Genomic DNA, 16,240 nt, shown 5'->3' on the forward strand with positions numbered 1-16,240 from the left:
TGTCTTAAGACAACACCCAAATTTTGGAGCCCCGACTCGGGAGTTTGTAATGCTCGAGTGGGGCCATGCTGTGTTGCTGTCGAAATCCAGTCTAAGGTTGCTCCCTGACTGGCAAAATATCCCAGTACAGTCACGTGGCATTTGGTAACCGCATGAGGATGGGGGGCATCTGCAAACATCTACCTATGGGGTGACACTGCAGCGGTGACCCCAGACAACCCTAAATGCTAGGGACATTTTAGGGTCCATAACTCCCTTTCTGAAAATGAGAAGCCAACTACGAATGATACCGGCAGGGTCTAATATCAGGCACTGGAGCCCCTTCAGTGGAAATCTCAACAGGAGCCCTGCAAACAAGGGAAATTTGCATTTGCCGTAGAGTTCAAAGAAATTACCAGTGCATGAGTGATGCGACGGCACCGCACCCACGTCTAGACACACGCCGGCCCCTCTTCATCCAGCCTGTCTTGTAGCAAATTGAATGCAAACCAGATTTAGCTTTCTGTCTGCATAAATGTCTGCTTAAGCATTCGTTTGGCCGACAGCCTGGAAAATGCCAGTAGTCTATAGGTGGTGGTGCGGGGACTGAATCCTGAACAAACCAGTGTGCAAATGAAACGGAGAGAGAGGGCTGCTGGGACTCACCTTGTACGGAGTTATTGACGGCTCTGGAAATGAAATATTGGTTATGAAGCTGACGCCAGTTCTGCGCTCCTTGCTTTGGCACGGCAGGGGGGTTGTGCCACCTTCTGAGGAAAGGTCTGAAAAGCAAATGCGTGACCCCATTCAGCTCGGTGACGTGGCTGCTGCTTAATCTCGTCTAGCCTCCCACCCCCCACGCACCGTGTGTCTCTGGAGAGTTGCAGCCTCTTAAGGTATCCCCGGAGTCTTTGCTTCGCTGCAGGAGCCCAAATGCAGGCAGTGCCACGGGCAAGGCAGGGCAGAGTTAAGTTCGTCTTCCAGGTCAGCATCTCCCCAGTGCCGCAGACAAAGGGCAACACTTGGTTCCTCTTCATGGAGACGCTGGTGTCGTCATTGGGTACGTCTACATGAGATGTGTTAATGTGCATTAACCTAATTTAATGTGCATTAAGGGCACATGTCTATACACATGCATCCTTAATGTGTATTAAAAATGGCAAATTTAGGCTAATTGCATAAATGCAGGTATCAGATTTAGGTGCAATTAGTTAAAGCGCATTAGTGCTGTGTGGGTCGACTGACTTGGGACTAACTCTAGTCCCAAACCAGTCCGCACACGTAGATGCATACCTGAACCTGCTTAATTCACATTAAGTTAATGCACATTCAATTTAGGTGTGCTTAAAGGCGCGTGTAGATATACCCATTGTGTTTTATCACCAGTTCGTATGGCTACAGACCTTTTATTTGTTCTTGGATAAACTATTTTATTCTGGGATAAAGTATGGGATAAGAAGCAGTGACAGTTTATCCCAGGATATCGCAAGGTGCATCTGAATGGTTTTCTAGGAACTGCATCACTGAAGCAGTGGCAGGAAAGTGGCAGTGCATTCAGCCATTCACTAAACCCTGATTAGAAAGGCAGTGTGTATATGTGACAATCCCAGACTATTTCTGTTCCAGGACAAACGCAGGCACAACTTGTCCATGGACACATGCAACCTATCTTCCCAGCCTGAGTGATGGAAGATCTGGGAGGCTGGTCCTTGCCTTTGGTCCGTACGCACAGCAACCATCACACAATCTCAGCTGCTGAAGTAATAGCAAACATTTGCATAAAATAGCAATTAATAATATAGAAAGAGTAAAGCAAGGTTTGAAGAGCCAGGTCCGCAGCTGGTGCACCAGCACATGGTACTATCAACTTTGAGAGAGCTACCCTGATTTCCAGCAGCTGGGGATCTCTGGCAAAATGATGAGAGCCATAAAAGACGGGGGCGGCGGGGAAGGAGCAACACATTTTTGTACATCATCAGCCTAGGAGCAAGCCACCTGCGATCACCGCCTGGAGAGATTTCAATTGAATTCTCTTGAACAACATCAGCGTTTTGTAAAAATTGGTTGGGAAATCCCCCCCACCCAAAGCTTTGTATGTCTCCCAGTTTGGAAGTTGTCTTTTGATAAATGCACGTGGTTCCTGCAACCCCAGCAGGTGTTCTCATGTGCGAGAGAACGACTGTCGCTGATGCTGTTGCTCCTGATGGTACCTCCAGTAGCGAACTGGGGCAGCAGCCGGTAGATAGTTGTCACCCCTGGTGTTCCCACACATCCCACAAAACTGAGCAGCCGCCTGCCTCTTCCAGTTTCATCGTGGCCTTTCATTTCCTAATCTGCTTCCTGGCCTTTTAGGAGTATGTTGGCAAAGGGGGAATTCTCCCGTGGGAGTCTTGGAATGAAATGCACTTTAAAAGTCATTATAACTACTACAGGTACTCCTCACTTAACCTCGTCCTGGTTAATGCCGTTTCATTATTACCTTGCTGATCTATTAGAGAACGTACTTGTTTAAAGTCGTGCAATGTTCGGTTATAATGTTGTTTGGCCGCCGCCTGCTAGTAGGTAGCTACCGTGATGTAATTGGATTCGCTTAACGTCGTTTCACTTAAAGTCGTATTTATCAAGAACGTAACTACGACGTGAAGTGAGGATAGCTGTACTAAACTACTACTACTACTAGCATTGTTACAACAGCTACTACTACTCACACTATTACTATTGTTACAACAACTACTACTACTACTACATGACTATTACTATTGTTGTTCTTATTGCTACTACTGCTGCTGTCGCTATTACTAGTACTACTACGGCTGCTGTTGCTCTTACTAGTACTACTACTCCTGCTGTCGTTCCAGCAGAAGAAATTTGACAGTAGAACTCATTGAAAAATACTGCTAGTATTTTGTGAGAAATTAAAAAAACACCTCCCCTTCCCCCCAATTTGGTCTGAACTTCTAGCTTTTAACAAGCATTTTGGTTAAAAACATGTTTCCCAAAAGGTGGGTTTTTTTTAACAGTAACATTTTTATCCAAATGTTTAATTTTGGGGGCTTTTGTTTTTCTAATGAAAAACTCCCAAATGTTGTCAGACTGGTTTTTTTTTCCTTTTGTGAAAATGTTTCATAGATTTCATAGATCATGGACCTCAAGAGATCATTGGGTCCAGCCCCCTGCCATAAGTGGGAAGTCAGCTGGGATCAAATGGGGGAAGGTGTTATTTTTTACCAAGAACTGTTTCTGTTTTTGGTTTTTAATCATATTTGCTTTTTGGATGAAAAAGTCCTGGACAGGTCTGCTTAGCAGACCAGGAAGGCTGGCTCCTTACTTATGGTGTCAGCGGTGGGTTGCTTAGCAGTAGCTGCGAAGGACTCCAGTTTATATGAGAGCGCGGTTTGTCCTGGAATCGGTATGAACGCACACGTCTGCTGCCCGGCCAAGGGGGCTTGCACAGCCCAGGAGGAGGGTTACGGTACCGAGCTCGTATTTACTGGCCTTTGTGCCCTGGGTGGTACAGTGGACCGAGGCGATGCAGGTGCAGTCCGGGCACTTTGAAGAAAATCATCCTTTGGTTCAGTTCAGGGCAGGAGCCCCTTTCAGGGAGAATCCACGTGCTGTTTCTGTGCCTTAAAATCCCATTTTTGGGGGTGGGGGGGAATCTGTCAGCAGCATCAGAAACTTGCTGGGAGTCAATAGACTTCATGACTCATTATCATCCACCTGGTCCCTTCTAACCCCTCCTTGCCACAGGTGTTAACGACCCCCTCTTCTTTTTAATGGTCTTGATGCTTCACTAATTAAGCTAGGCTTTGTTCTGCAATTCTGCTGTCTGTTAGCTGCCCCTAAACTCCTATTTCACAGCCTGCAGCTTGTTTGTAACTCATTGCAATGAAGTTGCTTTTGTTTTTGCTTCAGTCTTAAACAGCCCTAGGCTCCTAGTGTGTTAGTAAAGCTCCTAGTAGTTTCTTTTGAGCTGGAGAAAAAATGTGTTGCTTTATATGCCATGCCTCACCCTCTGAAGCCCACTTTGCAAGATACTAGATCCACCCATGTACATGCTCAGTGATTTGCACCAGCAGGTGCAAATCCCTGAGCTGAAGAAAGGGATAAATTGTGGTTTAATGTTTTATTTAAGTTTTTAGGGAACTTCGTGCCTTTGCAAGGTGCCAGGGGAAGTATGCTATCTGTGATACAAGCACGCTGAGGGCAGACCCCTCCAAGTCACTCTCCCTCCACGGGCACCGGGTCTCGGCTCAGCCTGGGAAGCAGGTGAGGCTGCTGGCAGCTGCCCTGTCATCTACCACCCGGCATCAGTAGAAATGCACATCTTTACCAGCTCCCACTGCCTTTACCTCCTCCTCTCCTTGCATTTTCCCCCTTCACAGATCTGGGTGCTACTCCCACCAGTCATTGCTGCATCCCTCCATCACCTGCTCCAAGTGGCTGCTACCATTGCTGACTTGCTCATCTCTGGGATCTCCCTCTCTCCTTCGCTTTCTGCTGATCACCCCGAAATTGGGCAGCTCTGCATTGGGCTTTGCTCAGCCCCTGTGCCTACTCAGACTTTGAAGCCTGTGCTGGATTTGCTGGGCTGGGCATTGACTGGGCCTCTTGTCTTTCCACCAGGAATTGCACGAAGACCATCCGTTCACTAACAGATGCCAGATGGGAACCTGAGTTGGAGGAAAAGTGATGGACCCGGGAGTCAGACCTCTGAGAGCGCGATGCTGCTTATTACAAATCCCCCGAGCTATTTCGTTCTGTTGGCCAAAAATGAAAAGATTGTGTTTAAAACACCCTAAGGGCAGAGCCAAAGCTGGGAACAGCGACCATCCTAGAAGCAGAGCCAACATGGTAACTTGAAAAAACAGTTTGGGTATCTAAGAACGATCTTAAATACTGGATGTAGCCAAATGACCTTCACATTTCAATAGTTTACGCTGGACCAATGCAATTTAGGAGATTTATTTATTTATTTTTTTTAAAGAAAGAGATCTAATTTTTAAATTATTTTAATTCTCAGTAGATAGCTTTAATCTGTTTCTATTTATATGGCAGCTTGAAAGCCTTGCATGTCTGAAATGACAGCAGATGGCACAATAGAGGGTTTAACTGAGTTTTGTGTATGCCGAGTTAAATTAATTAACGGTAATCTCTTTAAAATGTATGCCAGGGTAATATCAGTCTAGTCTATAGAAGATTCTTCAGGACTTAATAATGCACCATGAGTAATTAATTATGCAATAACACATGGTTAGGAAGATTTTATCAGCCAATCAGAGGGTAGGATTTGGTCTTGCCATTTTTCAAAGACGTAGGCACCGTATTTAATCCTTTTGTTGCTCTTAACAGGGTTAGGTTTGTGCCGTCTCATAGAAGAGGTGGATCTAGTCATGGATCTAATAGTTGTGGAGCATGAATTTCATTGCATGTGCTTCACAAGATTAAAATGATTAGACTAGGAAGTAGCAAGGATCAGGAAACCCAAAATGGCTGGGAAAACGAGAGGGCGCGCTTATGAAGAATCGTGTGTGTATTGCATTACAATGTGAGCACCTATAGGAAGCTTTAGCATTACTAAAGCAAAAAATAAAAATGCAGAGGACTCTACACACCAAACCACTTAATGATAGAGGCTGTCATAATTACACAGTAAGCCCATGCATACACACATATACAAAAAGCTGCCAAAGATAGAACCATTAATTAGCTTCCTTTAGAAAAAAATAACTGATTTCTTCAGCCAAGGAAATATTATTAGCTACATTTTATTTAGCACCCATAGCAAAATCAGCACCCCTAGAACATCCCAGAAACATGGCACTTGAATCAGCAAAGCACATTGACTTCAACGGGGTTTAAACTAGTGCTTTAATTAATGGGCAAGAATTTATGCCTATTCTTAAATGTAAGTGTATTGTGCATATGTTGTGCCATAGTTAATGTGCCCCTTCATCTTTCCCAGCTTTGTTTTATGTCTGTTGATCTGTTTTTTATCAAGCCAGTGAAAGAGCATCTTGCCTATAGAGAAGTCTGGGATCTAATCGATGCTCTGTCTTGGTTGCGGGTTTCCCTATGCAAGTGCGTACATCGCTTCGGCCTAGATGCTTTTAATGCCCTCGCCGTAACCGCTGGAAGCACAAAGATCCAGATATCACATTGTATTAACATGACGTGCCAGACTTTGACTGCAAGGGTACATAGGCTATGAAAAGCCTGCATTTAAATCTGCTGGCCCAGCAAGGCCTGGGGAGCTTTTCTGGGGTTAAAGGACCTGGGGGTTAGTTACTGTGGACAAAAAGCTGGATAGGACCCAGCAGTGTGCCCTTGGTGCCAAGCAGGCGAACGGCATCCTGGGTGCATTGGTGGGAGCGTTGCAGCACATCAGGGGAGGTGATTCTTCCCTCTATTCAGCACTGGGGAGGACACATCTGGATCTTGTGTCCAGCTGTGGGCCCCACTACAGAAAGGATGTGGACAAGTTGGAGAGAGTGCTGTGGAGGGCAACAGAAATAGTTAGAGGACTGGGGGACAGGACTGGTGAGGAGAGGCTGAGGAAACTGGGCTGGTTTAGTTTGCAGAAGAGAAGACCGAGGGGGATTGAATAGCAGCCTTCACCTCCCTGCAGGGGGGCTGCAAAGAGGATGGAGCTGGGCTGGTCTCAGTGGGGGCAGATAACAGGACAAGGAGCAATGGGCTCAAGCTGCAGCAAGGGAAGTTGAGGTTGGATATCAGGAAAAACTTTCTCACTAGAAAAGTAGAAAAGCACTGGAACAGGTCACCCAGAGAGGTGGTGGCATCTCCATCCTTGGAGGTGTTGAAGACCCAGGTAGACAAAGCCTTGGCTGGGATGATGGAGTTGGGGCTGGTCCTGCTTGGAGCAGGGCTGGACTGGATGTGACCTCCTGAGCTCCCTTCCACCCTCATTTTCCATGCTTCTGTGATTCTTGCAAACAGTTGAATGCTGGCGTGAGGTTACACCTGTGACTATGTCAATGCTGATGTGACACGTGAGCGTGTGCAGGAATGGACAGACCTACTACTAAGCTCTTCTCACAGGCCTGAATGCAGCTGCATCAGCTTGGTCTTGCCCCACTCAGCAGGAAAGACAGATGCCAGGACCTCCCTACGGGGTCTTCACAGAGCTCGGTCCCTTGGGGGCTCTCCGTGTCCTTTCCTGGCAGAGGTTTTGGGGAGGCAAGTCTGAAGGGTAGGGAGAGTATGGGGTGGGGTTTGCACTACTAGAGTTATTGAACTTTTCTTTTCTTTAGTCACAGGGGATCGTGGCAGTGGCCGTTGCAGGCATTTGGTTGAGAACAAGAACTGCTCTGTAATTAGAAGCATTTGCAAGAACCCTACTGAAGCGCTCTATGGAGAGCTGCCCATTGAAATCACATAATGGCTGGAGCCTATGGGACGGGGCTCGAGGGCACTGGAAAGAAAAGTGTTCCTGATCTTACCGCTATTTATAGTGAGCTTGAATAGTTACGGTAGGTGGGGAAGATTAAGGAAGAGGCTGGTAACAGTTTTAAAGCATAGCATCTATGGAAATCATCCCTGAGCCTTTGTGTTTACCTGCAGAGCTTCGGAAATTTTTTTTTTAATGATTCCTTTAAAAAATATACATGATGATCCTGGATGTCTTTTAACAGCTCTTGCTGCTGCTAACGTGAGTTCAAAATGCTTAATCAAAGGCTGCGGTAATGCACGGGAATCGCAGATGAAGGTTTTCGTTCCGCCCTTTCCCAGTGCAACTGGGCCAGGCTTATTCTTGGCGTCACCCAAAGCAAGTCTGTGGAGTTGATGCCAGGGGCAAACGCGACCAGTTTCCTTCCAGGTTTAACGTCGTTGGGCCCATGTGAATTTGCAGAGCTGTGCTGAGCTCAGAGGCGGTGGAGCTGGGTCCGGGCATTGCAGACGTATGGGGTTGTCAGGATTAGGGCCCAGTTTTGCAACCCCGCCCTACCCTGGGCAGGTGTCACGTCATGTCACTGATGCCCAAAACCTGTGCTAAACGGTGCTGTGCATGAGTCCTGCCCATGGGGAAGTGCTTGCTAGGGGAGGGCATGCCTAGACTGGGACCGTAGCAGCATAACGATGCTCCCAGCTGCTTAGCCCAGGCCGTTTGCTGTGTGTGCTGTGTCAATAGTGTCCCTTAGAAATCAGGGTCTTGTTTCTTTGATGTGCATGATGAAGGCCGTGTTTCCTCCTGTGTCAGAAGACACAAACATACCCAGTGACTCCTGCAATAGCTCGGCCATAGGTGGTTGATCTAGAACATATCATTATTGTTTGCTTGCATTGCAGGAAGACCGTGGAGTCCTAGCCACGGACCGACCGGGGTTCTGCTGCAGACATCCAATCTGGATATAAAGACTTTGTGCAAGGGAGAATTCGTCCCATCTGTCACTAAATCATGCCAGTGGTTAATTATGCTCCCAGTAAAAACTCGGGGAGAAGTCATTCTGGCGGAGAGCGTGAGGAAATGCAATATGCAGAGAGCGTGGCATATAGTCGTGTTTGGTTATGAGCAACGGCTACCAGCAAATCTCCTTGATGTCTTTTCAGGGGAGGAACAAAGGCATTTGAACCATTTGCACAACATAGACACTTTGCAGCACAACACTTTAAAGGGCCTGGCTTTGCTGGGCAGATCTTTAAGACGGAGAGTCATAAAAAAAAGAAGAGGTTTTATGGTGGAAGGTCGTATGGGAGACTTTTATTGGCAAGGGCTTGTCCAGTGACATAATCCCAAGGGGGAAAGGGGAGGAGGGAAGTTAAATTTAATGTTTGCCTTTTTGGGAAGGTCAAAGCTGTTCTGTACTATTGCAAAGCAGCACAAGAAACATTTTTTTATTCTTCTGTCACAGCTGTCAAAAAGGGGAAAAGGAGGAGATTAAAAAAAAAAAAGGGTCCAAGGCACCACATTTCATCAAAGCCCTGAAGGTAGAAATTATATCCCGGCTTGAAATTTATCTTAATGAGCAAAATTCAACCAATGGAACAGGGTGCAGATGAAAGTGACAGATGGGATCATTTAAAGTTTGATTCTTTGCATGAAAGAAAATAATATTTTTGATAAGTTATTTTTCATCTCGTCGTTACGTTCTTCTGCGCGGTGTCAGAGTCTCCCAGAGCCCAGTCAAGCTGCTTCAGGGGAACTGATTCATTTCGGGGCCAGCTCCTCATCGGATGTAAACTAGCAGAGCTGAAAGGAGAGGCAGAGACTTACACCAGAGGAAGGGGAATTTGGCCTCTTGGATCCAACAGATTTGGGGGGGGCGGCTCTGGGTTAACTGCCTGAGGCTCAGCTCTGATAAGGCTGGGACCATGTGTATGGGATGGGGGAGGACAAATGGCAAAGATGAGATCTCTGAGTCCGCAGGAGAAGGTGTCTAATTCCAACATGCGCATCCCCTCCTTGATGCTCTTTGGCTGCCGTGGTCCCCCTGCTCTACCTGTGGCAGGTTCAGGTGTTAGGTCTGTGTTGATGGTTGTCTTATGTAGAGTTTAGGTGATGGTTGTCTGGGATGGTTTGGATAGGGTTGATCCTGCCTGAGGCAGGGGGTTGGGCTAGATGTGATCACTGGAGGTCCCTTCCAGCCCTACTTTTCTATGACAAAGACCAAGACCAAGACCAAGACTTGCTATTGAATTCTGTGGATGTAAGATCAGAGCAAGTGAGCAACCACACACAAGGAAGGGGGCCAGCATGGTCCATGGATCCCCATCGAGAGGTCTGCTCTCACCTGCTTGCTCACAGGCCTAAGCACGGTGACTTCTAGGGTAGACAAGAGCACAGCGTTGGGATCAGGGAAGGAAGAGCCTTTTCTGGAGAGCTCTTTGGAAATAACCATTGGCCGTTGTTCTCTGTTTGTTGTCACCCCATGGTGAGCTGCTCATAGCCGGGATGGATGTCACCATGTGCATCACGGTGGAGATAGGGGCCCCTTTGCACCGTTATTGTACTTGCAGCTACAAAGGGGCCATCCCAACCTCAAAGCTTTTGCAGCCTGGAAAGACAAATAGCTGCATTATTGACCCCTTTTTTTCATTTCCAAGTATTGCATCCATGGCTTGCCACATCCTCAGGTTCGAGGGCCTGTGTCTGATCACTGGAGTCCTATGCAGTCACATGGCCTGAAAGAAAGGATTCAGCTGCAGCTGGTACGAGGAAGGCGGTGATGCTGCTGATGGCAGTGCCCTTCTCCAGCAAGGCTGGATCCTATTTCTGTCTGAAAGTGCAGTAACACAGCTCCTAGCTTTAAAAAGAATAAGCCCTCCCTCCCTAGAGAACTTCCATCTGGTTCCTTGTATTCCCTCTCTGGGAATTAGCAGTTTCTAGACACTTCCACTCTCTTCCAAATCCGATTGAATTCTCTGGGGCATCTGCATTTGGGCAATGTCACGCCATGGAGAAGTCTCCGCCTGGTGCAATGATTGGTCTTCTCCCAAAGCTGGACAAAGAGGACCATTCCTTGGTGGCAGGATTGCACCTGCCACAATACTGCGATGCAATTAGTCACTGGTAACTTCATTAATATCTTTAGGCTGGGCAGAACCGGCACTGCTCCGAATGTATTGCGCGAAGCCCATCCGCTGCAGTATACGGAGCCCCAGATCAGACCTCAAAAATACATGAAGGTGGTAATTGGACTGGGTTGGCAGAGTTTGTAGAAATGTATCGGCTTGTCACAGGCTATTTCCAGATACAAACACCTGCAAAAATTTACCGATGCTGTATAAAAATATGCTGTTGTGCCTAACCCGGTCACTAAATGTTCTATAAAGTTGAAGAATGTCATTTCTTTGCAGCAGATCTGCTGAATTTTGATGCTTAGAAGTGCTGTCATAAACTCCTTAGTACTTAGGCCTATATTGTTAACATGTTGCTTATCTTTATTAGGCCTGTAAAAGAAATAGGATTAAAGTGTTGTGTAGTAAAATAATAGCTGTGTGCCCTACTATCTCCTTGCACAGGTAATGTTGTTACAGGGACGTCATGCATGCACACCATGAACTGGCACTTCTTCCCAGCCTTATTGACTTAGGAGCAAAAAAAGAAAGCATTAACCTTCCCCTGCCCCCCACCATCTATTTCCTATTGAGATCGAATATTTAGAGCAATAGCTACAGGTGATTGGCTACAGGCTATTGGCTTGCATTTAAATCTGGGTAGTCAGACTACGGGACACAATGTTTGACTACCCCTCGCCCCCGAACCCGAGCCGAGCAGTCGTAGAAGGGAATAAGAGGGCTCTTTTTAGCACTTGGAGGCTCAAAACAGCCCCCACCCACCAATCTCCAAGGGAAGCGTTGCTTGAATAAAATCTAGTATTTTGCTTTGACCATTTCTGTTGGTTTTTGCCAAAAGGCCTCAATATTGCACAAAATCCCGCGACTATGGATGTACGGGCATGGTAGCACCATGGGCCACAGAGATGTGCTGGTGTCACTCATGTTAGCTTTCATTGCCTCCTCCTCTCCTGTCCAGGAATATGGAGGTGACTGGTCCAATGCAATGACTAGCCCATAGCCGAAGGTACAGTCAAGCCCATTACCAGTTGAGCAATTCCCAATCAGCTCATTAGTTAGTTTGGATGTAGGACAGACCAAACAAAGAGGACTTGCCCAGTGCTTTCAGCATTATCAACCCTTGCACAACCAAAGAGCAAAACAGAACCAGTGCTATCCTCCACTGTGCTTTGCAGCAAGTAGAGGAAGGGGACAAAAGGGGAGAACAGGCTACGGGAGCTCGGGCTGGGGCTGGCACAGTGTGGAGGTGCTTGGGAAAAGGGAGATGTCATTTGGCCGTCCTGAGCAGACTAGTAATGTTGTGGTAAGAAGCATGGAGGAAGAGCCCGTATCCCTTTGCACCCCTGTGCCTAGCATGAGGATGCTGAACACACCATCACTGTCAAAAAACAAAGGCCAGATTTGTCACACGATGTAGGTGCCTGTTGCTTTCGATGGAAGTTAGGCACCTACTTAACCTTCAAAATCTGGCCAGAGGTATTTAGGAGCTGGGGAGCAGGGAAACCTCCTCTCTTGCAAGGAGGAGAAACAAAGCTGGCTCTGCCTGGCAAACTGAGTGGGAAAAGTGGTGCATCTCAGTGGTGACAGCCCTAATACAACTCCTGTGCACAAGGTGAGGAGCGGGACCCTGTGTTGGGGGCCAGGCTCCACGGTCCCTCTGACGATCGCTTTGTGTCGGCGATAAAGAAATGGAGTTGTGCGTAAGGTCGACAACCTGATCGGTAGATAAAAATAGTAGCAGCTGTCTCGAGTGTGCAGGATTGACAGCACGTGCCGTCGGCACAAAGGAACAGATTCAAAGAACAGCGTGCTGCTTTGATAATGCAAATACCATCTTGTTGCCGAAAGATCAGCCCCGTTAAAATGCTGCCCCCGGGCATGTGACTTGACCTGCTTGAATTTAGGATCGGAAAATGCACACTCATTCCTCCTCGTTACTGCTAAGAGTTTGAACAATCACATCAGCTTTAAATGATCCAAGGGAACAAGAAGTTGCTCCTCTCAGCATCCTGTGTATTTATATGCATCCCAATCCAAGGGGTGGGGATGGGGGGGCAGGATGTATATTTTATTGATTGATTGATTGTATCTTTTTATTCCGCAGTTTATAGTACAGTCGGAGGCACATAGTCTGTTTTCTTATTCAAGTGCAGGATTTTGGATGGGAGGAGGCTGTAGAGGAGGGTATGTTGACAATGCCTTTTTTGTGCCAACGTCTAGGAGGGAAAATCTTGTGTCCATGCTTGGTTTTATGATGGCTGGCTGCTTGCTGCACTCACCTCCACTGTTTGGTTTCAAATAAGGAGGGGGGAAAGTATTTCTGACTCCCTTTGGAGATTGTGAATAGTGTATGTGTTACCCCTGAACCCCCCGTTGTGAAGTCTGGCAGGGGCACAGAAGTGCATCCCAGTTTTGCTGGACGCCCCCTCTCATCCCCTAAAGATTCGGCTTCATCTGAACCTCTGCTGCCGAGTGTCTGTATTGAAAGCTGAGCTCCAAGCAACCTTTCTTTTATTTTCACATCCCCATTCTTCTTACTTCCTGGGCATTTATTTTCAAACACATCCGGTGTTTGTGCAGAGCAGTTCTTGGGACCCTGATTCGTGCAAGTCGGCCTTCCTCGCACAAGTCAGTCCTGTGATAGTGGTTTGCCAGGAATGGGGATCAATTGCTCTAAACAAATATTTATCCAATTTCTTAGGTACAGTGCGCACGCAGACATTGCACCACGTTAATTTGAATCCATAGTAACTGCTCCGGGATTGACTGAAGAGCATCGACACAAAGAAGGAGGCACCAGGGTACCTAAATGGATTTAGGAAACTGGTTCCATTAAATCGGTGCCATTTCTATGTGTGCGGCAGGGTTCATCCAAGCACCTGAATGTCTCTGGGGTCAGATCTCACCACTCCTCCTTCGTGACACAGGGACTGCCTCTCTGAATGTAATTTTGGGCTGGTTCCTTGTTGCTTAACGCACGCCCCCATCCCTGTGGTTTTAGAAAGAAGCAACTTAAATAGAAGCAGCTAATGTTTTTTATGGGTGCTTTATAGTTTGTTTCTCTGATGTGAAATTACTGCTGAATGCAGCTCTAAGTACTATGAGGTTGGCTCTTATCTTCCATAACTTTGCTAATACTGCAGTTTTATTTTAAAGTAGGTCAGATGGAGGAGGGCTTATATTATACCGAGGATAACAGGAGCTTGAGTGTGATTCCCAGTTCAGGACCTTAGAAGAGAAAGCAGAGAAGAGAGGAGTCCATCCGGCATAAAATGAGGAGGGGATTTGGAAGGACAGTAGGAAAAATTGGGCTCCTTCGTAATGAAGGGAAAAGAGCTGTGTAACGAATGGGTGACGGACGTGCAGAACTGCCGCTTGCGCCATATGGCCTGACACCCTGCGCCTTGCAGTCTCTTGCCCTTTATCGTTCCTATTAATCTGCTCATGAGGACTTCCAAGGAGGGTGCCTCCAACACCTCCCTTGCTAATCTCTGTCAATGCCCAGTCGCTCTTCAGGTCTCCCGCCAGATGGTATTAATATACCCATCACTGTAACGATCCAGACAAGTGAATGGCAGCAGGAGCAGTTGAAGTGGTCCCAAGTTTGCATTTTTTTTCCCCCCGGCTGAATAAAGCGGAGCCTTGAAAAGCCTCTTTCATCCCCGTGGATCCTGTTCCTGGGCGTTGTCCCAGGCTGTCCTCATCAAAAGCAAATCTGATGTTTCAGCAGCTTCTCAGCCAATTTCATGCTGGTATAAGAATTGGTCGTGATGAGAGAGTATCATTTATTCCCTCTTTGACCGTTGTCCAAAAGGCTGGTAAGCCTCCAAATACCAGCCCCTCATCAAGACCTCATATAAAACCTTTCACGGGACAGAGATCTGCGAGCAAAATGGAAATATTACTCATATCACATCACTGGGAAGTTTGCATGGCTTTTGTCCGGTGCAGAGTGCATGGCCGGCTTTTTTTTGTGTGTTATTTGGACCTATTGATATTATGATGGGTCAATTGACCAAACTTTATTTGACCGGTTTAAATACGCAATCCTCCTTCAAAACCCAGCACAGCACGGTGCGTACACCCTCCAAAATCCCGTGTTGGGCTGATCGGAGGCATGTGTCCCCACAACACGGACAGGCAGAGGTACATGGAAGGAGCAGGCGTGTAGACGCGAGGGCTTGGATGGCCACGCTACCAAGAGCACGCCGGCTGCTATTATTCCTTTGATCGGCTGTTCTCCGATATGCCAAGTCCATGAATAATCAAGCCTCATTTTCTAATTTATTTATATTCATTGTCCTCCCACTCCCTGCCTTTCCTGATTTGCATTCCCTTTCTCCACGTGAGGGCCCTATCCTGGGAGATGCTGAGCGGCTCCGGGGCCTGCTTGCTTCCCTGGGAAAGAGCTCAAAGCTAGCCTTTATCTGCATTTTCCTCGGGCTTCGAGGGCTGCTCCGATGTATATGGGGCAAGTCTCCAAGCTGGCTCCAAAAGGGGAGCTCTGGGGGCATTTTCCTCCCCCCGTTCATGGGGTTTCTGGTCAGAAAGGGAGATCTAGCCCTAGAAGATGTGTCCTTGGCACTATTGACTGCCAGCCGATGCCCCAGTCCAAGCCAGGGAGCTACCACGAGTGACCGGTTCATTGGTTTTTTGCTCCATCTTGGCTTTTGCATGAGTGCCATCCATTCAGATACGAAACTTCCTAGGCAGAGGCCTCAGATTTTAGCTGTAAATACTAGGAAAGCCCCTAGCAGTCAAGAGTTAGTAACTATAAGTACTTGTCCCTGCTTTCCTAGCTGGGAAGGAATTGCCACACGGAGGCAGAGAGTGGGGCCTTGCGGGCCAGCGTCTTATCTCTGACAGCAGCCTGCACCAGCGACTTCAGAGGAAGGAACAAGACAAGGCACACGAAACCCTAGAGAAGGGAGATGTGGGATAATCTCTACCCCCCGCGAAGACCCCGTGATGTTCCCCTCATGCTTGCAGAGATCAGGCTGAGGCCTGAGGCACAAGGCAAAGTTTTGCATTGATCTTGCTCAGGGCACAAAGCAAACGCAGGCTGCCTTGCAAAATCCCCTGCTTGGAGGGATGTTTCCAGGCGTGAGTCGGACCCCACCCGTGGGTACAGCCTGCTTCAGCTCAGTCTCTTCCCTCCTGCTTGCTTTATGTTTTGAAGAGAGCATCCAAATCGGTACTTGCAAGAAACCACGACTCCGGTGCAGCCAGCCAGCGGCTGGCAGGCGGTGGGAACGGCGGCTGGGAGCGGAGCCCCACTCAGCCCTATGCACAGGTTTTGCAGGGGACATTGCAGACTCCTCCAGTCCCAGGCAGCTTATATGTGCCTCCTCATCTCCTGGTCCTCAGAGCCCAGCATGAAGCTGCCTCCTGCACCCAGCCACCTGCAATCACCCTCTCTGCAACGCACCCCAACCAAGGGGGATTTATGGACTCACACTGTTGCATAGAGCAGATCCTCTGCAGCATCTCTTACCTGGGGAAGGACCATGCACATCTGGAGCAGCTGGCAGGAGAAGGTGCAAGCCTGGCTGCTGCAGCTGGGAGGGAGGGCAGAGGGGACCAGCCAGCTGTGAAGAGAGGCTGCTCAAGGATAATAGATGGCATGGGGGCAGGGAAGAAGAGTGATGAGATGTGAGCGTGCAAGAGAGACGGGGGGTGTGTAGGTGCTTAGCGAGAGGCACCGAGTGTGCATGTACAGATGCCG

The sequence above is a fragment of the Alligator mississippiensis genome, chromosome 8 (assembly GCF_030867095.1).
Source record: "Alligator mississippiensis isolate rAllMis1 chromosome 8, rAllMis1, whole genome shotgun sequence".
In the NCBI taxonomy this organism is placed as follows: Eukaryota; Metazoa; Chordata; order Crocodylia; family Alligatoridae; genus Alligator; species Alligator mississippiensis.